Here is a 26,316-nt window from a genome sequence, read left to right on the forward strand (position 1 = left end):
GTCAGGCCCTAATTTTTAGAAATGTGAACACTCCTGGTTGAGTCTCCATCCGCTTGGTTGGCTACAGTGGAAGAGGTGTCGGACCCCATTATAATAGTTGTACTCTAGTGAAAGTAATTCTTTGGTGCAGATATTGTTCTCACAGGGGTACACATGATAAAATCGAAATTGGTTTTCTTACTACATCTAATCTTTTAATTCTTTGGCTCAGATATTGTTCTCCACACAAGGGTACACATGATAAAATCGAAATTTGTTTTCTTAGTACCGTAGTAGATAAAGCAGGCTACATCTCATATTTCATTTTTTGGTACATATATTGTTCTCTACACAGGGGTACACATGATAAAATGGAAATTGGTTTTCTTACTACCGTGGAATATAAAGCTGCCTACATGTCATCTTTTAATTCTTTGGTGCTGATATTGTTCTCCATACACATTAATGATGGGCGAGCACTAAATGTGCTCAACTTAGTGGTTCAGCGGTTTCTCAAAACCTACCCAGACCTGCCGGAGCTGCTTGTGAAAGTATGCCACATGTGTGCCCATTTCATAAAATCAGCTACATCTTCCGCCACCCTGGCAATGCTTGAGCAGCGTTTGCAGCCTCCAGTTCACCGACTGGTGTGCGATGTCACCACATGTTGGAAATCAATGTTGCAGATTTTGGGAAGGATTTGTGAGAATCAGAGGGCAGTTGTTCAGTACCAGCTTCACCATGCTCATTGGAATTCAGGTCAGCCTCCGCACATAAGAGCTGATGAGTGGGCACGGATGTCTGACTTCTCTGTGGTTCTCCAAAACTTTGAGGACTCCACCAAGATGGTGAGTGCCGATTACACCATAATTAGTGTCACCATCTAGCTTCTCCGTCTACTGAAATGCTCACTGCTCACAATGAAAGAGGAGGCATTGCAGGCAGAGCAAGGAACTATATAGGGTGATACTACACAGCCCAGTCTCATCTCAACGCGGATTGGGTGATAATGAGGAGGAGGAGAACATGGACAGTCATCCTCTTGGTGAGGTCAGGGAAGTCTTTGCTGTCTTGTAAGTCTTGATACCCCTTTTTCAGTCTGTGGGAAAGCTGTATGAGTTTCGCTTAATGATGACCTTCAGTGACCTAAACCGTGGCTTTGCTTATGCATGTTATTTCTCAAAACGCATTGCAGATCAGGCAATTGCCCAACTCTGTAGTCATGAAATTCAAGATGTAAAGTGTGAGCTGATGTTGGACGGGCTGCCATTGCTTCTGCATCAAGCTGCATTAGAGGACTTCCTGGGAGAATTGACACCCAGAGTAGATACTGTTTCCCTCTATGCCAGTCCTTTCACCGAGCTAAAGAATATGGCTGTGATGAAATACAACTCTCACCGAGAAGCAGTGTCAAACTGAAGAACATTGGGCCCACCAGAGGATTTGATTCTAAGGGCTCACCTTTCTCCCCCACTCAAGAGCCCAATAGCAGCTGCAAGGTTTGCACTGTGAACTCTCCTGAGTTCAGCTGCAATCCGGAGGACATAATTTTTATTTAAGTTGTGAGTTTTTGCAAATAAAGACATTTAAGTGGAACTTTCCTTGGGTCACTGCCTCATTACCCCACAGTGTGAACACCGCCGCACTACACTGTCCACAAGTCTTGATCAGTTTGACTGCGATATCCAAGGCATATTAATTGAAACACTGCCTGATTGCAGTGAGCCCTGGCTGTGCAGTACGGAGGTGGGGGGGATTCTATATTCACTGTTATAACGTGTGTCTCATTAAAGCAGAGGTTGTGGGCGCAGGTGGAGGCCCTAGAGGAGGTGGAGGAGGCAGAAGCACTAGAGGAAGTGTTAGATACAGAGGTGTGTCCCGCAAGCCTTGGGGATTCCAAGACTTGCTGTCTAGTGACACTTTGGTATCTAGTGGTTTAGTTCTCCATCCCCTGGTGTGTAGTAGCTTAGTTCTCCAACCCTATCTGTATAGTAGTTTACTTTTCCAACCCCTGTTGTCTATTAGTTTAGTTCTCCATGATCTGGTGTGTATTTGTTTCGTTCTCCAGCCCATCCATGCCCACCCCCAGGGGTTAACATCTGGTGACGAGGGTTTGGATTCTGCCCAGACCCTACTTCAACCAGCCCCGGATCAACTGAAAAAATTTTGGGCATCGCTACACATGCTTTCCCCCTCTTGAGTCAATGAAGCTTTGGATCAGACCTCTGATGCCCCGGAATACAGCTCTGCAGACTCGCCCATCTGTGGTTCCCCACAGTCAGTTGGGCTGTTGTAGAGTTGTGACACGGGGGAAAACAAGGGTAATTGGGGTGCCAACTCTGAGGACTATACTGCGTGTGATGTGAAGGTGGAGGAAAAGGAGAAGAGGCCACTTGATGCAGCACTTGTCATCTACTGGAGCACATGTTCTTTCTGGCCCTCATGTACAAAGCATACCGCTATCTCGGCATCACAGACTTTGCTCTATCTTTGATCTCTTCATACCTAACCGACTGGACATTCACTGTCTCCCACTCACACACCACCTCCTCATCTCGCCCTCTATGTGTCGGTGTTCCACAAGGTTCAATTCTAGGATCCCTGCTCTTCTCCATCTACACCTTTGGCCACGGACAGCTCGTAGAGTCTCACGGCTTTCAGTTTCCAGAATTCCACACGTTTTCCTTCTTGGTGTTACAATTTCAATGTTGAGTCTAAATGCTTTAATGTCATGTTATAAATACAGTAGGTAGATTATTTGTTGGGCCTGGAATTCTGTTCAGGGCCCTATTGATGAGAAGTTAGGAGCGAGGAAAATACCTTAATTGTCTGATTTTTTTTTTTTCTTTTGATCGGGGTTCTGATTTATGGGCTCAATTTTAAAGTTTATTATAGGGACCTGTACTGTCTAGTTACTACTTTCTAGGTTAAAGGGATTGTGCCACGAACAAAAGTCTATTTTAATCAACAGATCTTGGAATAAAAATAAACTCCACAATTGAATGTGTTTAAAAAAATGTTCCTGTGCTGAGATAATCTTATGTGCCCCTGCTGTGTACTGTGTAATGGCTGTGTCTGACCGTACAGGAATATGGTCTGATCATACCACATCTCCTGGGCAGGGGAGTAAGCAAAAACGTATACAGACATTACAGCCGGGATCACAGCGGATTCTTTTTGTGAGTAAAACATTTCCCTGCCTGTTTTTAAACAATATTTCACCTCAAATAAAGAATCAGCTGTGATCCCCTGCTGTAATGTCTGTATAGTCTTTTGCGTCCTCCCCTACCCAGGAGATGTGGTATGATCAGACCATGTTCCTGTACGGTCAGACACACAGCCATTACACAGTACACAGCAGGGGCACATTTATAAGATTATCTCAGGAACATTTTTTTTAAACACATCCAATTGTGGAAATTATTTTTATTCCAAGATCTGTTGATTAAAATGTACTTTTGTACCCTTTAAAAGTTATTTCAAATGTGATTTTGTGCCTATTCCTCTTTGTTTCATCTGGGACTCTTAATATGAAACATGTAACCCATGAACATAACTCCCCCTTTTATACAAAAAAACACTGACACATGAAATTCTTTTTGTGACGGAGTCGGCCACAGCTTTAGGCTATGTGCACACGATGCAGAAATGCTGCATATTTTTTCCGCTTCTCCCTGGCATGAAAAACGCATGCGGATTTTACATGCGTTTTTCCCGCCAGGTAGAAGTGTTTGTCAAGCGTTTTTGCAGCATTTCCGCATGCTGGTTATCAAGCGATTTTAGCATCACTTGGAAAAGTGCTTGACAACTTGTTCCCACTATATAAATCCATGCAACAGGCATATATAGTGTGACCAAGTTAGTGAAAAAAAAAAGAATAAGAATGGTAAAAAATAAAGATTATACTTATCTTCCGATGTCGTCCTGGTGTTTTCTCTGCTGCGTCCGGTGTCTTAGGCGGCTTGCAGTGGTGTGAAGGACCTGCGGTGACGTCATTGAGTCATGTGACAGGTCACTTGACTCAATGACGTCATGGTTGGTCGTTCACAACAACGCGACCTACACAGCAGACCAGACGGAGGGGAGAAAACACCGGGAGGACATCGGAAGGTAAGTATAATCTTTATTTTTTATTTTAAATTCTTTTTTTTACAGTTTCTATGGTACCCAGGTGTGGATGAGAGTCTCCTCTCCTCCAGACCTGGGTACCATCCGCACATTGAACCATGTGATATCCACTTCTGCAGATGCAGTGATGCGGATGTCATGCTGTCCAATGCAAGTCAATGGCGGAGATTACGCTGCGTGTCCGCAAAATTAGTGGACATGCTGCGTATTTTTCCGCAATGATAATCCGCAGCGGAAATTTCAGCAGCATGTGCACAGCACATGCAGATTATCATTGGGGACCATGGGGCACATATTACCAAGCGTTCTTTAAGCATTTTCGCTGCGGAAATTCCGCTGCAAAAACGCTTGAAAAACACATAGTGGGCACGCAGTCTTATTTATGGATTTAACCAAAAGTCGAGCTGACACAGTATGCACCAGCGGAATCCCGATGGGATGGCAAGTCCGTCTTCAGATCATCAAAAGCTCAAACTATGTAATTTTGTACTGCCAGACTTATAACACCATAGAACGACATAAAACCCCTGCACAGCGGGTCCCGGGAAGGGGTTTTAATACTGGAATCGGCGTTTTCATACAAGAGAGAGGTGGGGAGGGGGACAGGAGGAGTGACGGAAGCAAAGGGCGGTCTCAAGGCAGCAGATCCATAGGTGATAGTGATCAGCCTAAGCATATAAAAACACCCATCCCCTATACAAGGAGCTGCTGGTATGGCCAGGATTAATTCCAAGTTTGCTGAACTGCCAAACATTGACAGAGGGATAAAGGGGGAGAAATCCCAAACTACTAATAGTGACCTATATCCCCAGTCCAGGACCCCTTCCCTATACTGCTTATAGTCCACTATTCCTTATGTACAGGACTCTTTTCCCTTAATAGATGATGGTCCTTTCCATCAGTGACCCCCCGAGGATGGAGCAGGACCGAGACCAAATGGCGGCTCGGATATTAGACCTCACCCTGGAGATAATCTACTGGATCACTGGAGAGGTGAGAGCTTCACATCACATCACTCTGATCTCTAGTAATAAAGCCGGAAATGACGGGAAAGGTGAAGGATTCTCGGCCTCTGTGTAGTGATCGGCGTCTCCCCATACACAGAATCACACAGTAGTGAAGACGTCGTCTGGGGAGTGTGTGACCCCCTGTGTGTCAGGAGGGCGGAGCAGGACCCCCAGTGCCATCACCGAGCCTCCACCTCATTCACTGATACATGAGCAGAAGATCCTAGAACTGACCACCAGGATCACAGAGCTGCTGAGCGGAGAGGTGAGCGCTGCCGGGAATGCTGGGACATTATACAATAACGCCGGGGGAGGGGTCTGCTAATGACGGGTCATTGTGTGTGTCAGGTTCCTATAAGGTGTCAGGACATCACCGTCTATTTCTCCATGGAGGAGTGGGAGTATCTAGAAGAACACAAGGATCTGTACAAGGAGGTCATGATGGAGAATCACCCGTCCATCACATCTCCGGGTAAGAGGAGACCTTCCTGGGTTGTAGAGGAGAGAACAGGTCTGAGAGTCGTCTAGATTCCCCATCATTTGCTCATCACATATAGACAATGTATTCAGACACTGCGGTTATTTCCTATAGATGGATCCAGTCAGAAAAATCCCCCGGAGAGATGTCCCAGTCCTCTATATTCCCTGGAGTGTTTAAAAAAGGAGGAAAATGTCCCCCGGGATCATCAGGTAGATTAAATAGGTAGATGACTAGGGATGAGCGGACCCCTGGAAGTTCAGGTTCGTCTGGTTTGACCGAAGTTTAGTCTAAAGTTCTGTTCGGGTACCAGAACTGTACTCAAACACACTCTCACTCTCTCACACTCTTTCACACTCACTCACTCTCTTTCACACTCATTGACTCTATCACTCTCCAAACTGTAAAACGGACTTTCAGGAGATGTCCATGTTTGGAGTTCAGCACCAGACACTAGGTGTTCGGTATGAATGCCAAACTTAACAGTTCGGGTTTGCTCATCTCTATTCATGACTTGTAGCGATTTTTCACCTTCGCCTGGATATAAGATAAACTACGATTTCTTTCTTTTCTTTTATCTCATGTCTATAATGTTGGATTCTTCAGGAAAGTTCTGGTGGAGCAACGATTGGACTCAAAACTCCCACATCAGCATCAGTGAGCGGTAAGAGCCACTTCTCCATCTTGTTTCACTATAAATGACTTTATTAATGGGATCAGTGATGGGAAAATCAGAAAAAATGTGACCACAACCAAGAATTAATTATCTGTCCATTATGTGTCCATTTCCCATTTCCTGGAGGTATTTCTCCCCCTAGGTCTTGAGTATAAGTATACTTGGCCGGCTCAGAGATTTGGTCGTTCCTCTTCCTTTTAGGGCCTGGTCATAATGGCTGCACATTGGCTATTTTCCCTCATTAGCGCCAGCCTGCCCTCTATTGGCCACTCCTGAGCTATGATAGCATTAAGCTGCTTTTTGACTCTCAGTAAGGACTTGGTAAGTTTTACTACAGAGCCGTATGAGGGTTTGTTTTTTACAGAACGAGTTGCAGTTTTAAAGACACTATTCACTTTACCATATAATGTGCTGAAAGATTGGGGAAAAAAAATCCAAGTTGGGTAAAATAGTGAAAAGTAACACAATTCCGCCATTGTATTTTGGGGTTTCGTTTTTACGGCATTCATTGTCAGGATCAAGGAAAAAACGCTAGGAGAACTTCTTTGACAAAAAATATATAAATCCTGTTAACAAAAATAGGAAATATTTGTTCTTTTTCCAGGTGAAGACAAGACGAGAGCTTCCAATGGACATCAGCATTTATCTCCTTATGAAGTAGAAGATAACAATACCACACAAGCTAATTTAGTGATTCCAAATGTATCCGGAGTCCATCACAGTAGAGATCTGTCCCAAAATGATGTTGGTCACAAAAAACCTTCATCTTATCAAAAATCATTGATGGGTGTAACAGGAAGCAAGCAGGGGGAAATATTGTCACATGGAAAACATTTTAAGAAGAAATCTAAACTTTCTTCACCTGAGACAGTTCACAAAGATATAGGGAAGTTTTCGTGTTACGAATGTGGGAAATTTTTTTATCACAAATCTAGTTTTGTAAAACATCAGAAAAATCACTCAGGGGAGAAGCCGTATTCATGTCCTGATTGTGCAAAATGCTTTAATGATAAATCAAATCTTGAGAGACATCTAAGAATTCACACAGGAGAGAAGCCGTTTCCATGTTCAGAATGTGGGAAATATTTTAGTCAGAAATCAGACCTTGCTGCACATTTAAGAACTCACACAGGGGAGAAGCCATTTTCATGTTCAGAATGTGGGAAATATTTTAGTCAGAAATCAAACCTTCTGACACATCTTAGAACTCACACAGGGGAGAAGCCATTTTCATGTTCAGAATGTGGGAAATATTTTAGTCAGAAATCAGACCTTATTGCACATCTAAGAACTCACACAGGGGAGAAACCATTTTCATGTTCAGAATGTGGGAAATGTTATGGCCACAGATCACGTCTCGTTGCACATCAGAAGGCCCACAAAGGGGAAAAGGCATTTCCATGTTCTCATTGTGGGAAATATTTCAGAGACAAATCTAGTCTAGTTAGACATAACCGTATAACTCACAGAGGGGAGAAGTCCTTTTCATGTCCTGAATGTGGAAAGTGTTTTAGTTACAAATCAAACTTTGTGGAACATCTAAGAATTCACACAGGGGAGAAGCCACACTCCTGTCAAGAATGTGGGAAAGGTTTTGTCCACAGATCTGGTCTAGTTCAACATCATCAAAGATGTTCTCCTCACACAGGGGAGAAGCCATTTTCATGTCCTCAGTGTGGGAAATTCTTTAGTTCTAAATCACATCTTTTGTCACATCTAAAAATTCACACAATGGAGAAGCCATTTTCATGTTTAGAATGTGGAAAATGTTTTGCTTACACATCAAGTCTTGTTAAACATCAGAGAATTCACACAGGGGAGAACTCATTTTCATGTTCAGAGTGTGGGAAGAGTTTTTCCCACAAATCAAATCTTGTTAAACATCAGAGAACTCACAAACAGGAGAAGCCAATATAGTGTTCAGGTTCTATGAAATATTTCATGTGTGAAGCTTCACTATGGGATCGGCTGCTTAACTACACCTTCTACCTAGCTACCGTACCTTCCAAAATTCCTTTCTAAAAAGAATGGTACAGGCAATAGTCTCAAGAGGACCTGTGCTCTTATGACATTTTGATCATGTAGACTCTACAATTGTGACTCTACAATTAGGAGCAGAGCATCATTGATTTGCTCTAACAAAGGAGATGGATGATCTCCACCATTTTATCTCTTATAAGCTTCAACCAAAGAAGAAAACTGAAAAGAAGATATAAGAGGAGAGAAAGCAAGGGTGTCAACATTTGGCCTCATTCACACTTCAGGATGGAAACAAGAATAAGATTGATTTCACAATAAGAGAGAGACTGAGCAGGCTTTATTACCTTACACTAGAGACTCAGTCCCTGATCCATCATTTCATTTCCATTTTTTAAGTCCCTTTCCTTTGTTGTCTTGTGGTATTAGTTGCCGGTTTTTACGCCAAATTCATCAAAATAGCACATGCAATTCATGAATTTGGTACAAAGTAAACATGGGACTTTTTCAAAAGGCACAAAAATTGGGACAAAACTTTGGCATACTTGAAAATACACCAAATGGGCGGGTGGGGGGGGGGATACATGATGAAATTCCAGCATATTTTTGCAGCTTTTTAAAAAGTAGAAATTGATGAATTGGGCAAAAACATCTGGAATCACTAAACTCCGCACACAAAGTGGAGAAAAAAAAAAGACGAGCAGATATCGTATAGGCTTCAGAAAAGACCTAAATAGAATAATGAATTGGCTGCAAACAAAAAGAAGGAACACACAAAACTAGACAAAAAACAAGAACATAAGCAATGAGGAATGGAGGCCATGGTCTACTCCACCCGATTAAAGAAAAGCTACTCTCTGGATAACACAGAACCCATTAGTGTGGATAAAGGAAATGTATCCAGTAGAGACGCTGTGTATATTCAGTGACGGTCAAGTATGTCGGGGTCACAACAGCTGGGATGGAAGCAAGTCATCAGCTGGTATTTGATATTTAAGCTAGGATAGATAAAAGAAATAGAAAAGCTACGCATTTTCAGATTTTGGTAGAATAATCTTAAGGAGAATGTATTCATGTTTGAACCTGAGATAGGGAACACTTACTAGTAGAGATGAGCGAATATATTCAAGTGTAATTGAATTCTACTTGAATTTTACAAACCTCATTGTATCTTCTCATTGCCACCATGAGCGCTGAAATCCCCGGGCCTCTCGCCTCTGATGAGGTCACGTTGCTCATAATGACTATATGACCTTTCACGTGTTTGTGGAGAACCCTCTTGGGCCTCATCAGAACCAGAAGTCCCAGTCCAGCGTGAGAAGAGGATTTCAGCACTTATGGTGGTGAAGATGTGATGACGAGGACTGGATACGTGATAGTGAAGAGCAGAGAATCATAGAATCATAGAATGGTAGAGTTGGAAGGGACCTCCTGGGTCATCTGGTCCAACCCCCTGCTCAAAGCAGGATTCACTAGATCATCTCAGACAGATGTCTGTCCAGCCTCTGTTTGAAGACGTCCATTGAAGGGGAACTCACCACCTCTCGTGGCAGCCTGTTCCACTCATTAATCACCCTAACTGTCAAAAAGTTTTTTCTAATATCTAATCTGTGTCTCCTCCCATTTAGTTTCATCCCATTGCTTCTAGTCTTTCCTTGTGCAAATGAGAATAAAGATGATCCTTCTACAATGTGACAGCCCTTGACATATTTGTAGACAGCTATTAAGTCTCCTCTCAGTCTTCTTTTTTGCAAGCTAAACATTCCCAAATCCTGCAACCGTTCCTCATAGGACATGGTTTGCAGACCAGTCACCATTCTGGTCGCTCTTCTCTGAACTTGCTCCAGTTTGTCTATGTCTTTTTTAAAATGTGGTGCCCAAAACTGTACACAGTATTCCAGATGAGGTCTGACCAAAGAGGAGTAAAGACCGATAATGACTTCACGTGATCTAGACTGTATGCTTCTGTTAATACATCCCAGAATTGTATTTGCCTTTTTTGCTGCTGCATCACACTGTTGACTCATGTTCAGTCTATGATCTATTAGTATACCTAAGTCTTTTTCACATGTACTGTTGCTTAGCTCTATTCCTCCCATTCTGTATATGCTTTTTTCATTTTTATTGCCCAGATGTAGTACTTTGCATTTTTCCCTGTTAAAAACCATTCTGTTGGTTGCTGCCCACTGCTCCAGTTTATTTAGGTCTTTTTGAATCCTCTCTCTCTCTTCTCTAGTATTAGCTATCCCTCCTAGCTTTGTGTCATCAGCAAATTTAATCAGCTTACCCTCAATTCCTTCATCTAAATCATTGATAAAGATGTTGAACAATACAGGTCCCAGGACGGAGCCCTGTGGTACCCCACTTGAGACATTCATCCAGCTGGATGTGAAGCCATTTACAACCACCCTTTGAGTCCGATCACTAAGCCAGTTATGAATCCACCTAACAGTTGCCTGGTCCATTGCATACTTGGTCATTTTTTCAATAAGGATGGTGTGAGATACTTTGTCAAATGCTTTGCTGAAGTCAAGATATACTATATCTACAGCATTTCCCTGATCCACCCAGTCAGTGATTCTGTCATAGAAGGAAATTAAGTTAGTCTGACATGACTTGTTAGTTACAAACCCATGCTGACTCTGGTTAATCACTTCATTCTTATCCATGTACTTACATACATGTTGTTTAATAATTTGTTCAAAGATCTTTCCTGGTATAGAAGTCAGACTCACCGGCCTATAGTTCCCTGGGTCCACCTTCTTCCCCTTTTTGAAGATAGGAACAACATTTGCTCTTCTCCAGTCTTCTGGGACTTCTCCTGTTCTCCAAGAATTTTCAAAGATTATGGAGAGTGGTTCTAAAATTTCTTCTACGATCTCCTTCAGTACTCTGGGGTGTAATTCATCTGGACCTGGAGACTTGAACTCATTTATGTTAGCTAAATATTCCCTCACAATCTTTCGGTTTACAGATAACTTGGATTCCTCTATTCCTTTAAAAGGACAGTGAAGATCAGTTGATGTTACATTTTCTTTCTGAGAGAAAACAGATGCAAAATAGGAATTAAAAAGTTCGGCCTTCTCAACATCCTCTCTTACCATTTCTCCATTTTCATCCTGTAAAAATCCTATAGCATCTTTGACTTTTCTTTTACTTTTGACATACCCCCAAAATCCTTTTTTATTGCTTTTGACATCTCTTGCAAGCCTTAATTCATTGTCAGCTTTAGCTAACCTGATACGTGCCCTACAGGATCTGCAGACTGCATTATAATCTTCTTTAGATATGCCTCCCTCTTTCCATTTAATAAACATTTCTTTCTTTCTTTTTAGCATGTGTTTAAGTTCTGTGTTCATCCATCCTGGTTTCCTTAAATGCTTCCCATTCTTCCTACTTTTCGGGATTGTTAACGATTGTGCTTTGAGAATCTCATTTTTAAAAATTTCCCATCCTTCCTGGACATTTTTGTCCTTAAGGACATCCAGCCATTGAATCCCTCCTATTCTCTTTCTGAGTCTCTTAAAATCTGCCTTTCTAAAATCTAACCTTGAAGTTTGAGTCTTCACATGTCTTCCTCCTCTAGTTATCCAAAATTCTATAATAGCATGATCGCTGCCTCCTAGGGTCCCAGCCACCTTTACCTCCTCAACCATTTCCTCCCTGTTTATAAGGATTAGATCCAAAGTAGCAGATCCCCTTGTTTTCTCCCCTACCTTTTGGAAGATAAAGTTGTCAGCAAGAGAGGATAAGAATTTGCTTGACCTGTTAGTTTTACTTGAGAGAGATTCCCAACAAATGTCTGGATAGTTGAAATCTCCCATGACCACTACGTCATATTTTTTGGAGAACTTGGTCATTTGATACATAAAGAGTTCATCCATATCTTCAGCTTGCCCAGGTGGCCTGTAGTAAATGCCTACAATGGTGTCCTTTCCGTTGTTCTCTCCTTGTATTCTTACCCAAACAGTTTCCACAGAACTCCCAGTCTCTGAAGCTTCAATCTCTGTGCAGATATACGCTTTTCTAACATACAATGCAACACCTCCTCCTCGTTTATCAAGTCTGTTTCTTGCAAATAAGTTGTATCCTTTTAGCCTTTTATTCCAATCATGTGTATCGTCCCACCAAGTTTCAGTGATTCCAATGACATCATATTCCTTTTCCTGCATTAGTAGTTCCAATTCTCCTTGTTTGTTGCCCATGCTTTGTGCATTTGTATAAAAACATTTTAGTTTGTGATTGGTTTCTCTTCCTCCCATATTTTTATTATTTAAATTGTTTTGTCTTTGTTCTTCTTTTCCACTTCCAGTAGCAGAGATCTCAATAGTATTTGTCAGCTGTATGGCTTTTTCTGGCCTTTTGCTTCCCTTCCCACATTGTTCTAGTTTAAAGCTCTCCTGATGAGTGTAGCAAGGCGACTTCCAAATACATGTTTTCCAGTCTTCGTAAGGTGCACCCCATCTCTAGCAAGTAGCCCATCGTATAGGTAATTCATTCCGTGATCCAGAAATCCAAATCCTTGTTGACGGCACCATCGACGTAGCCAGTTGTTCACCTGTAGAATCTTATTCCACCTCATTGTTCCATGGCCATCCACTGGGAGGATGGATGAGAAGACCACCTGCGCTCCCAATTCTTTCACTTTCTTGCCTAAGTCTTCAAAGTCACTGCAGATGGTTTCCAGGTCCTTTCTTGCGGTGTCATTTGTCCCCACATGTATTAGCAGGAATGGGTAGTGATCTGTAGGTCTGAAGAGTCTTGATATCCTGTCAGACACATCTTTAATTTTTGCTCCTGGAAGACAGCACATTTCTCTTGAGGTTATGTCTGGTCTGCAGATAGTGGCCTCTGTTCCTCTTAACAGGGAATCCCCCATAACCACCACTCTCCGTTTTTTCTTCACAACATTCTTCTTTCTCCATCCAGGAGGATTCTGAGGGCTTACAAGGTTATTCATTGCTGGCAAAGTCTTATTTTGCTGTATTTCTTCATGGTTCTCCTGCGTGAGAGCCTGGTACTGGTTCCTGAGCAGTATGGGTGCTGACTGCCTCTCGATCCTCCTGCTTCTGTGGGTCACATGCTTCCATTCCTCTGTTTCGTCAGGTGCAGTTCGAATTTCTTCTCTTTCTGAATCATGAAGAGATAATTCTGCTCTGTCTAAGAACTCTTCACCTTCCTTAATGATTTTCAAGGTAGTTAACCTCTCTTCTAGATTTCGCAACTTTTCCTCCAACAGGGACACAAGCTTGCATTTCTGGCATGTGAAGTTTGGCTTTTCCACTGGCAAGTCTGTGAACATGTAGCAGGATATGCAGCTCACCAAATGGCTCCTGGACTCTTCCATGTTCTTATTGTTAATGTTCTGAAAACAGTGAAAAAAGCTTAAAAAAAAAGCTGCAAAATGCGCGCGCCTACCGGCGCGCGGTTTACCGATGTCCTCTTTTCAGCTCCAACAGCCAAAATCCAGTGTTCTTTGAGCTCGCGGAGACTCTTCACTTACCCCAAAATGCTGTGGGAATATGCAAATTATCTCCTCAGGTCTCCTCCCCTGGTTTACCGATGTCCTCTTTTCAGCTCCAACAGCCAAAATCCAGTGGTCTTTGAGCTCGCGGAGACTCTTCACTTACCCCAAAATGCAGTGGGAATATGCAAATTATCTCCTCAGGACTCCTCCCCTGGTTTTGAGGAGGCGCCGGAGAGGTGAGCGGTAAGGTGAGTTTAAGGATTTTTTTTTTTTTTACATCTTACATTTATTATACTTTGGAGCCAGGCTAAGTTTACCAGTTTGAAATTGTTTTATACACTTGATAAAGACGCCGGCACGGCGTTGAAACATATTGTGAATAAAAACCTTTTCCTAATCATCATTCCTTGGATTTTTTAATGTCGCCATTTATTTTACCATGTGATGTACTAGAAAAGAGGAATAAAATTCCAAGTGCAATGAAATTGTGAAAAAACCGCAATAATCGTTTTATGGGTTTTAATTGTAAGGTTTTCTTTGTGCAGACAAAATGACCCGACATCATAGTTACCCAGGTAGGTTCAGTTACGGCGATACCAAACTTGTACTGTATTTTTTATTTAAGTAAGGAAAAAAATTTCAGAAGTTCATTAAAAAAAAATAAAAAATTGCTTTCTGAGACCCATAACATTTTCATTTTTCCAACAATGGAGTTGTGTGAGGGCTTTTTGTTTTTTTGCGAGGCGAGCTGCTGTTTTTATTGATACCATTTTGGGATAGATGTTTTGATCACAGATTGCAGTTTTTGCTCTATTGTAGTGACCACAATAATACATTCTGACATTGTAATTATTTTTCTCATTACGCCATTACCCGAGCTGGTTAATTTATTTTATATTTTGATCCATCGGACTTTTGACGCCAGTTATATATTACAGCTGGCATCTGCATAGTGCTCAGCTCCTGAGCCTGCTCTAGTCACGGGACCCAGCAAATCCGCACAGAAAATCTCCACCAAATGCCCAACGTGTGAACTTGACCTGAATGTTTTGCACAGTTAAACAACTCACACTAAGACCTCATTCAGATGTCCATTTTATATTGTAAGGTAGCGCTACTCATCACGCTGGGGGCACTCGCTTCACCGGGTCAATTAAAGCACAGATGCAACGTTTTTCCGGTAATCCACAGTCCAGGAGTTTATTACATCTCATAAACCGCTCATAACATAGTCCACCTCAGTGGCTCGCCGACATGTTACACATAATATCCCAGAGCCTTTCTAGTGACAGATATGCCCACTTGGCTCCAGATACAGCCTTCAGCAAGGTAACAATATCAATGTCCACATCAAGCAGCGTTTTTACCTTTGCCGGGTCGTTGCTGCTTCATTCAGCTCGGTTCTGCCACAGCTGTGGCTTTAAGGCTTCCCAGATGGGGCCTCCGGGCCACATCCCTTCAAAGGCTACTGGTATCTCAAACACAGGGGGGCTCCAGCCTCTGCCTTCCAGGTTAGTGGAGTCCTACACAGGGACCAGGCCTCTCGCCCTCCAAGGCTACTGGTATCTCCAACACCAGGGATCCAGCCTCTGCCTCCCAGGCTTCACCAGGCCTCTCTCTCTCTAGGCCTCACCAGGCCACTCTTTCTCTCCCTGTTTCAATACTACCAGGGTTTATATATCCTTTTGTGCACACAGGACCTGTGATGATGTCACAGTCACGTGATCAGTCACGTGAGGGGGAGGTAAATGGTCAGCTAGAGCACACCCCCTGGACATTCTAGCAATGCAGCAAGCCGCTGCATTACAATATGTACGTGTTTTTCATGGATTCTACAAGCACCCATTATAGTCTATGCGGCTGGTCCCATGTCCATGTTTCTATTGTGGGCTATTGAGTGTTCCCAACAACAACAACAAAAAAAAGACCAGAGACATGTTTTCACCCCAGTCACACATCAAACCAACCAATGAAAGCCTGTGCGCTTCTGAAAATCTTGGAACGCACACTGATGGCATCCCATGTCTGTGACTGACTGTTTATACAACAAAAAGTGATGAAACGCTGAAGGTGAAAAATGACACAATGACCAAACACTGACAAAATCTACTTGTCAAAAACCTGCAGAAAAGTGTGCACCAAAAACTTGAAAACTTACCTTTGGGGTTTGTTCAGACAAACGTATTTTACGTAAGAATGCTATTTGTGTTCAACACGGTCATACGAAATACTGATTGGATTTACATTTCTCTCTTGTATATTCTCTTTGCATTTTGTTAATTGATAAAAATAAACTATTAACACTTCTATTTTTAAAGGCTTCTAACTATGCAGCATTTTCTCCACACCTGCCTAAAACTTTTGCACATTACTGTGGATATATATATAAACTCTTCAACATTGAAATTACAACAGCAAGAAGAAAGATGTTACTGATCTTCAAATAATGGGAGAATGGAAACAAAATTTTCAAAACCTCTGGATTTATCCAGTCTGGAGTATGAGCACCACATGCAGAAATCCCAACTTTGAGTTCAAATGCGTGGTGAGCTGGAAGTTGCAAACGCTTCTGAGCACTGCCAGAAATGCTGACTTGCGGAAATGGGCACACACGCGGCGTACTTTCACAAGCAGCTCAGGCAGATCAGGGTAGGTTTTGAGAAACCACTGACTAAGTTGAGCACGTTGGCCAGGTATCGTACGTGTGAACGTTGGTGGACAGCCATTTTCAGGTCTCTCCAGAGATGCTCAATTGGGTTTAGGTCAGGGCTCTGGCTAGGCCAGTCAAGAATGGTCACAGAGTTGTTCTGAAGCCACTCCTTTGTTATTTTAGCTGTGTACTTAGGGTCATTGTCTTGTTGGAAGGTGAACCTTCGGCCAAGTCTAAGGTCCAGAGCACTCTTGAAGAGGTTTTCATCCAGGATATCTCTGTGCTTGGCCGCATTCATGTTTCCTTCAACTGCAACCAGTCGTCCTGTCCCTGCAGCTGAAAAACACCCCCATAGCATGATTCTGCCACCACCATGTTTCACTGTTGGGATTGTATTGGGCAGGTGACGAGCAGTACCTGGTTGTCTCCACACATACCGCTTAGAATTATCAACAAAAAGATCTATCTTTGTCTCATCAGACCAGAGAATCTTATTTCTCAGTCTGGGAGTCCTTCATGTGTTTTTGAGCAAACTCTATGCGGGCTTTCATATGTCTTGCACTGAAGAGAGGCTTCCGTCGGGCCACTCTGCCATAAAGGCCCGACTGGTGGAGGGCTGTAGTGATAGTTGACTTTGTGGAACTTTCTCTCATCTCCCTACTGCATCTCTGGAGCTCAGCCACAGTGATCTTGGGGTTCTTCTTTATCTCTCTCACCAAGGCTCTTCTCCCACGGTTGCTCAGTTTTCATGGACGGCCAGGTCTAGGAAGACTTCTGGTGGACCCAAACTTCTTCCATTTAAGGATTATGGAGGCCACTGCTCTTAGGAACCTTGAGTAATGCAGAAATTCTTTTGTAACCTTGGCCAGATCTGTACCTTGCCACAATTCTGTCTCTGAGCTCCTTGGGCAGTTCCTTTGCTCATGATTCTCATTTAGTCAGACATGCACTGTGAGCTGTGAGGTCTTATATAGACAGGTGTGTGCCTTTCCAAATCAAGTCCTATCAGTTTAATTAAACACAGCTGGACTCCAATGAAGGAGTAGAACCATCTCAAGGAGGATCACAAGGAAATGGACAGCATGTGACTTAAATATGAGTGTCTGAGCAAAGGGTCTGAATACTTATGACCATGTGACAGAGGCTGGACAGACATCTGTCTGAGATCATTTAGTGAATCCTGCTTTGAGCAGGGGGTTGGACCAGATGACCCAGGAGGTCCCTTCCAACTCTACCATTCTATGATTCTATGATTTCACTTTTTCTTTTTTAATAAATTTGCATAAATTTCTACATTTCTGTTTTTTTTCACTCAAGATGGGGTGCAGAGTGGACTTTAATGAGAAAAAAAATGAATTTTTTAGAATTTACCAAATGGCTGCAATGAAACAAAGAGTGAAAAATTTAAAGGGGTCTGAATACTTTCCGTACCCACTGTATGTTTTCAATGCACAACTAGTGCAGTTTATATGGCAGTGCTATTCAAATCAACCAAGTCTGGCTGTATGCTGTTAACAAACAAATGGACCAGTATAAATGGTGTATTATATTGCTTTTCACAAAAATTAGCAGGATGAAAAGTAGCAAAAAGAATATTATTACCTATGAGAACTAGGTCTATTGATATGAGTTCCAGCAGCAAAAAGAATATGCAATGAACCCTATCCTGTAGTACACTATCTTTCCACAAACTTTCCCTAACTACTGCTAACAACAGTATTAATATTCATCAGAATGAGCCCTTACAAGGGCTGTTGGTACAGATGAAATAAATATAAGTAGTGTGGAATCCCTCCGTCACTCAGCTACAGCTCTCCCTACTCTGCCTGTTTCCGGGTTAAAGTGTTACAAGCATAGGGTCCTGGGTCATATATAGATATATGTGGCCAGCCAATCACTGTAATGACACTACAACATGGCTATGGCATTACAGTGACTGGCAGGTAATCCCCGCTTGTTAATTAGCTGCCTAAAAAGGACCAAACATGCGGGGCGGGGTCTCGAGCTCCCGCCCGAACACTAAAAAAATACTCGCCGAGTATCGAGCATCTCAAGCACTGCTCAGGCGAGTAACGAGTAGTCACGAGCATGCTTGCTCATCACTAGAGATGAGACCTGAGATGATGTGGCCTTGGGGGCAGGTTGAGGCCTCACAGGCTTCTCACCATGCGGCACATTGGGGGACCTCCTTGCCACCCATCTAATCCTCATATTTAATATGGTTTGAAGAGACTCATCAGTATAGAGAACAGGTCACAGTTTTTTTTAACAGTATTACAATTTTTTTCATATTGTTGACTGTATTACAATAACATTCCTTAAGATACTTCATCACATCCAGACGATAGATATCACAACCGTAGCACATGTATCAGGCTCCAGCAACATCATATAGTACAGTCCCAACCAGGGTTCTCCAAATGTCTTTGTGGGTTAAGTGATGAGCAGAGGCGCAGACCTGTATTCCACCTGGTGGAGCCATGGTTTCTTGGGCTCATGTCTAGTGATGAGTGGGCACTAAAATGCTTGGGTACTCGTTGTTCAAGTAGAGCAAATTGGAATGCTTGAGTGCTCGGCCCGAGCAACGAGCCCAATGTAAGTCTATGGGAAACTCAAGCATTTTTCCGGCTGCCCCCCCACCCCTGGAGGTCTGCAGAGGGCCTAAAAATTGACCAAATCCTTGGGTACAGTGCTCAAATGACATAGGAACAGCATGGGGAAGGCCCCTGGAAGCATTTCTGACTCCCAGGTCACTGCTGTCAACAATGTTGTCAGAGTATTACGCCACTTTTACGGACTCACAATAAAACAAAAACGAAACCAAAATGGATTTTCCTGGGAAAAATGTTAAGGAACATCCTTTCCAGGGTATATAAGGCAAAATAAATGTTACAGATCCGGGTGGTGGAACCTCTGTGCTGTGATACAAGGAGAGACCAGAGGGGCATAACTAAGTGCATACCCGGACCGACCCTGGCCACACGGAGGCTTAGTCAACTCCGTGAACCAAGGAAGGACCGGGAAGGTGAACCAGGTGCCACTCTGGGACTGACCTTGTGTGAGAGCAGGCGACTCCCACGGGAATGATGGCTGAAGCAGACAGGCACAGCAGATGAGCACGGCTGGTAGACAGGCAGGTGATGCGGGTAGACAAGCAGGCGGGCACGGCAGAAAGACAGGCTGGCGGGCACTGGAACCTGAGGGCAGGAGAGAGTCTTAGCACACAACAACTTTGCACAGGTACCTCCATTATAGAGGAGGTGCCTTAAGTAGGCCCAGTCCTTCGGCCATTGGCCGGGGACTTTTTAGGACGGCGCGCGTGCTCCCTTCCTCTTAAAGGAAAGTGCCCTAGGTACAGAGACCGGGGATCTACGTGCGGTGCGCGCACCCTGGATAGACGCGATGAGGCTGGGGGGAGGAGCAGGGAAACCCAGACCGTAGCCGCAGTGATGAGTAGATCGGCGTCTCTGTCAGGCAAAAGGCAGAGACGCCGATGCTACAGTACCCCCCCCTTTACGCCCCCTCTTCTTCAAGCCCGCAAGAAACTTTTCAAGAAGAAGAGGAGCATGTATGTTCTCCCTGGGCTCCCCAGACCTATCCTCAGGACCAAACCCCTTCTAATCTCAGCGCTGACTGGAACTGGGGTGGTATCCGGATCATCAGAGAAAGGATTGAGGACAACAGGCTTGAGGAATGATACATGGAATGAGTTGGGGATCCTTAATGAGGCAGGAAGTTTCAACTTGTACGCCACCGGATTAATTTGGCTTAGAATCTCGAACGAGCCAATGAAGCAAGGACCCAACTTGTATGAAGGTATCTTGAGGCGAACATGCTTAGAGGGAAGCCAGACCTGGTCTCCCAGACGGAGAAGAGGCGGATCCAGACGTCTCTTCTCAGTGTGTCTCTTCATTCGCTCAGAGGACTGTAGAAGCGCAGATCTAGTGTCTTCCCAAATCACCGAAAAGTTACTGACAAGAGACTCCGCGGCAGGATTGTCCACTGAAGAAGAGACGGGAAACGGAGTTTGAGGGTGTTGACCGTAAACCACAAAAAACGGAGACTTAGCAGAGGACTCACTCACATGGTTGCTATAAGAAAACTCGGCCCAAGGCAGAAGTTCTACCCAATCGCTATGGTGAGTGTTGACAAAGTGCCAAAGAAAAATGGTGAGGATCTGATTTATATGTACCACCTGACCATTGGACTGAGGATGATAGGCCGAAGAAAAGTCCAAAGTGACATCCAGCAGCTTGCACATGGCTCTCCAGAAGCGAGAAGTGAACTGAACTCCTCTGTCTGAGACAATGTGGAGGGGTAAGCCATGGAGACGAAAGATGTGATGGATGAAGTCCTTAGCCAGCACAGGTGTGGACGGAAGACCAGGAAAAGGAATTAAGTGAGCCATCTTGGAGAAGCGGTCAGCGACCACTCATATGACGGTAGAACCGGCAGATACTGGAAGATCAGTGATGAAGTCCATAGCAATGTGTTGCCAAGGAGCAGAAGGCACGGGGAGAGGAAGAAGACGACCAGCTGAGAGGTGCCTAGGTATCTTGTTACGGGCACAGGAGGAACAAGCTGCGACAAAATCCGCAACATTGTTGCGCAGGGTGGGCCTCCAATAATGTCGGGCAATAAGCAGAAGCGTCTTCCTCTGGCCGGCATGACCAACCAGTTTGGACGAATGACCCCAGAGTAAGACCCTCTTCCGATCCTGAGCCTATTTGTCACAGCGACCACGTGTGAATAGCTTCACTGACACACTGCTACAAACTCTAAATGGAGGACAGAAATGGCTGCATTTGTACCGCAGTTAAATTTGATACGTCTGACGACACCCACGGTTTTAAATAGCGGCCCTGTAGTTTTCTATTATTGCCAGCGACCACGTGTGAATAACTTCACTGACACACTGCTACAAACTATAAATGGAGGACAATATTTTCCATGTTCACTACAAATTTGTGGATTTTTATAGCTGTAATATGGGATCATGTTTGATGATGGAAAAGATCTGGCTGTATTCTGCAGTTCTAACAAGCAAATGGAGCAGTAAAATGGTGTACTCTGGATTGCTTTTTAAACAAATAATCAGGATTAAGATAAAAAAATAAAAATTAGCCCTGATATCTGGGGCTATGTCTATGAATATCTGTAACAGCAGGAGCAGAGAGAATGTGTAATGAACCCTTTTGTGCTGCATATACTGCCACAAACCCTGCCTGCCTAACTCCTGCTATCACCACTGAATATATGCAGCTGGATTAGTCCTCAGAAGGACTGTTAGTCCTGCCGAGCAGAGACGCCGATCCCCTCACCGCCGCGGCCCCGGTCCGGCATCCTCCGTGGCTAGTGCTGCTTCCGCCCGGGGTGCGCGCAGTTGCCCGAGCACTGTACTTAGGGCGCGCGCGCGCTCCCTCCCTCTTAAACGGGTCGAAAGCGCCATCCTAAAGAGTCTCCGGCCAATGTCAGGAGGACTGCCCTTATATAAGGCACCGCCTCCAAAATGGAGGTGCCTGTGCAAGGTTGTTCTTTGTGTGCTAACACTCTCCTCAGCCCTCAGGTTCCAGTACCCGCCAGCCTATCTATCAGCCGCGCCCGCCTACCTGTCTATCAGCCGTGCCTGCCTGTCTATCAGCCGTGTCCACCTGACCGTCTACCAGCCGTGTCCACCTGACCGTCTACCAGCCGTGTCCGCCAGCCTGTCTATGAGCCGTGTCCGCCAGCCTGTCTATCTGCCGTACCCGCCAACCTGTCTATCTGCCGTACCCGCCTGCCTGTCTGCAAGCCGTGCTCATCAGCTGTGCCTGTCGGCTTTGGCCATCAGTCCCGTGGGAGTCGCCTGCTCTCACACAAGGTCGGTCCCAGAGTGGCACCTGGTTCACCTTCCCGGTCCCTCCTTGGTTCATGGAGTCGACTAAGCCGCCATATGGCCAGGGTCAGTCTGGTTAGGCAATTAGTTATGCCTCTCTGGTCCCTCCTTGTATCACGGCACAGAGGTTCCACCACCCGGATCCGTAACAAGATGGATATATATCTTGCTGTGGAATACCTATATCTAACTATTACACTGCCAATTCTGTCCCTAGTTCAGAAGCATCTCTCCCTACTCTGACTGTTTCCGGGTTAGACTGTGACGAGCATAGCTGTACCAGGTCACCACTGAATATATGCAGCTGGATTAGTCCTGCTGGGCAGAGACGCCGATCCCCTCACCGCCGCGGCCCTGGTCCGGCATCCTCCGTGGCTAGTGCTGCTTCCGCCCGGGGTGCGCGCAGTTCCCCGGGCACTGTACTTAGGGCACGCTCCCTCCCTCTTAAAGGGGCCGCGAGCGCCGTCCTAAAGAGTCTCCGGCCAATGGCCAGAGAACTGCCCTTATATAAGGTACCTCCTCCAAAATGGAGGTGCCTATGCAAGGTTGTTCTTTGTGTGCAAACACTGTCCTCAGCCCTCAGGTTCCAGTACCCGCCAGCTTGTCTATCAGCCACGCCCACCTACCTGTCTATCAGCCGTGCCCGCCAGCCTGTCTATCAGCCGTGCCTGCCTATCAGCTGTGCCCACCTGCCCGTCTACCAGCTGTGTCCACCTGACCGTCTACCAGCCGTGTCCACCTGACCGTCTACCAGCCGTGTCCACCTGACCGTCTACCAGCCGTGTCCGCCTGACCGTCTACCAGCCGTGTACGCCAGCCTATCAGCCATGTCCGCCAGCCTATCTGCCATACCCGCCAGCCTGTCTATCTGCAGTACCCGCCTGCCAGCCGTGCTTATCAGCTGTGCCTGTCGGCTTCGGCCATCAGTCCCGTGGGAGTCACCTGCTCTCACACAAGGTCGGTCCCAGAGTGGCACCTGGTTCACCTTCCCGGTCCCTCCTTGGTTCACGGAGTCAACTAAGTCGCCATGTGGACAGGGTCAGTCCGGGTAGGCAATTAGTTACGCCCCTCTGGTCTCTCCTTGTATCACGGCACAGAGGTTCCACGACCCAGATCCGTAACAAGATGGATATATATCTTGCTGTGGAATACCTATATCTAACTATTACACTGCCAATTCTGTCCCTAGTTCAGAAGCATCTCTCCCTACTCTGCCTGTTTCTGGGTTAGACTGTGACGAGCATAGCTGCACCAGGTCTTATATAAACCTGATGACGCTGTGTGGCCAGCCAATCCCTATAATGCCACAACCAACATGGCTGCGGCATTACAGTGCGTGGCAAGAAATCCCTGCATGTTCACTGGCTCTCTAAAGAGCGCCAAACATGCATGGAGGGGATCCGAGCACCGACCCGAGCAACCTGGAAATATTCGCCGAGTGCCGAGCATATCGAGCACAGTGATGCTCAGGCGAGTAAACATAATTCTAGCATTTTGATTCTTTTTCTCATCACGCCGTTTACTGATTTGAATTAATTTACTTTATATTTTGATAGATCAAACATTTATGAATGCAGTGATACCAAACATGTAGTTTTTTTAATTTGAATGGGCAAAAGGGGGGTGATTTGAACTTTTATATATTTATTTTTTAAAACTTTCTTTTTTTACTTGCTTCAATAGTCCCCTTAAGAGATCTGAAGCTGCGAACATCCGATCGCTTGTGCTACACATAGCAGGACTCCAGCCCTGCTATGTGTAGCAGAAATCATCTCCTATGAACGCCGGCCACAGGCCAGTGTTCATAGGACATCTGCAATGACTAGCACAGGGGTCTTTACTAGTGTTGAGCGAATTTGTTCGGCATTTCAAATTCGTGTTCCTGTGCGGGGTTCTGAATTGTTCGCGCAAAAAAATCGGCTCCGCCCATGAACATCCCTGATTTGCCACGCTGTCCCTGATGACAAATCAGGAATGTTAATGGGCAGAGCCAATTTTTTGGCGCGAACAATTCAGAACCCCGCACACGAGCACGAATTTGAAATGCCAAACAAATTCGCTCAACATTAGTCTTCACCAGACCCCAGGCTGTCATGACAACCCATCAGCGCCCTGCCATCACGTGATAGGGTCACTGATGGGCATGTCTTGTGATGCGCTTCCGCCGGGCACAAGTTAAATGCCGCTGTCAGAGATTAATAGCAGCATTTGACAGTTTAACGGCCGCGGGTGGATCGCGATTCCATCTGCGGCTGTTAGAGGCACATAATAGTAGATTTAATCAGCTGTCATGTGCCAGGAAAGATGCAGGCTCAGCGCTGGAGCCCACATCAAACGGAGGGATTTTGACAATTCTGTAGAGCATTTTTTAACACAAAAGTGAGTGTAATAATATAACTTTCTTTACAAAATCTTCAGTTTTACGCAAATTAGTTGATGCAAAACTGTATACACCCCACATCAACAACTACTACATCTAGTATTTTGTATGACCTCGGTAAGGTGCCCAGGGCGGTGGCCATAGTCGAGGGGCTGCCTCATGTCACCCTGATATCATACAGGAAATTCGTGTCCCCGGCCCAGAGTGCTATCTCGTGTAGGGCTCGTTACACTCACTTGCTGGCCACAGGCCTCCACTGCCTACTGGTCTCCATCCTCAGAAACAGCCGCACACATATCAGGGGACACCCAGTTCGTTTTGTAATAAGGAAGTTCATTTAACTGGTATAATAATAAATACAATGGCGGCATCTTCTCTGTCACTATAGCGCAGAACATCTATGAATTCATGATGCCATCAATGACATGTAGCCGACGACACCAGCAGCTCATGACGCCCCCCATAAGGACACGGCCACCACCAGGTGTCACTGTAGGCACCAGGCATATTTCTAACTTCATGGAGCCTACAGTGAGTCCTGGCTGCCTCAGAACCTCTTGGAGACATAAAGATATTCCTATGTTATTACTGTGTAAAATGTCAGATCTGAGTGATGTGTCTGCGACCGATCATCCCGTACAAGCTGCTGCATTAAGGGGTTAAAAGGATCTGTGGGGTCTTTGTTGTATGGGACCTTTGGTGATGTCATGGTCATGTGATCATATGAGGGGAGGAGTAAAGCAGTGGCACTTCCTGTCATGTGACCATGTGATATCCAGGTCCTAGTCTCTAACATTTACTACGTCTCTCCCATGTAACTGATGACATGACTGTGACATCACCGCAGGTCCTGTATCATAGCTCCCAACCGGGACTCTCTCCAGCTGCCAAGGCGCAGTGAGAAGTATCCGCCACGCCCCTCTAGCTTTGGGCCACGCCCTCTAGCTATGGGCCACGCCCCCTCACACTCGCCTTCCTATATAGGACCTTCACAAGCAGTGATCCTGCAGAGTGCGTGGCATCCAGCGTCCTGTGAGTGAGGTAATTACTATAATTGGAGTCAGCAGTCAGAGCGCTGTGCGCCTGCAGAAGAGGAGCCATGATACTGTAATAATAATAGTTTTTATTTTTATAGCGCCAACATATTCCGCAGCACTTTACAATATTAGTGGGGGACTTGTGCAGACGTTACAGAATAAGCATAACACAGATATTACTAGGAGTAAGGGCCCTGCTGCTCGCAAGCTCACAGTCTATGAGGAAATAGGGGGGACACAAAAGGTAAAATGGACATATGTTGTATAATACAGCCATAATATACTAAATAGGATAAATAATAATACATGGACTGGTCGCAGCCAGTATGTGTACGGTACAGGCAGAGGCTATTATGTGCATGGATGGTATAAACATGATTTTGAAGAAAATTTTGATATGGGCCAAACTAGGACAGTTAGATAAGTATGTTGAGGCGATAGGCCAGTCTAAAGGAATGGGTTTTTAGGGCACACTTAAAACTGTGGGTATTGGGAATAAATCGAATCGTCCTGGGTAGTGCATTCCAGAAAATTGGCGCAACACATGAGAAATCTTGGAGACGGGAGTGGGAGGTTTGGATAATGGAGGATTTTAGTTTTAAGTCATTAGCAGAACGGAGGGCTCAGGACGGATGGTAGACGGAGACGAGAGAGGAGATGTA

General features: G+C 44.8%; 1 pseudogene; it reads left to right on the top strand.

The window, feature by feature from the left end:
- Nucleotides 1-26,316, top strand: part of LOC141258599 (uncharacterized) — a 99,532-nt pseudogene that overhangs the window by 62,552 nt on the left and 10,664 nt on the right.

The sequence above is a fragment of the Phyllobates terribilis genome, unplaced genomic scaffold (genome assembly GCF_046119375.1).
Source record: "Phyllobates terribilis strain yellow unplaced genomic scaffold, ASM4611937v1 Scaffold_3__8_contigs__length_932513732, whole genome shotgun sequence".
In the NCBI taxonomy this organism is placed as follows: Eukaryota; Metazoa; Chordata; class Amphibia; order Anura; family Dendrobatidae; genus Phyllobates; species Phyllobates terribilis.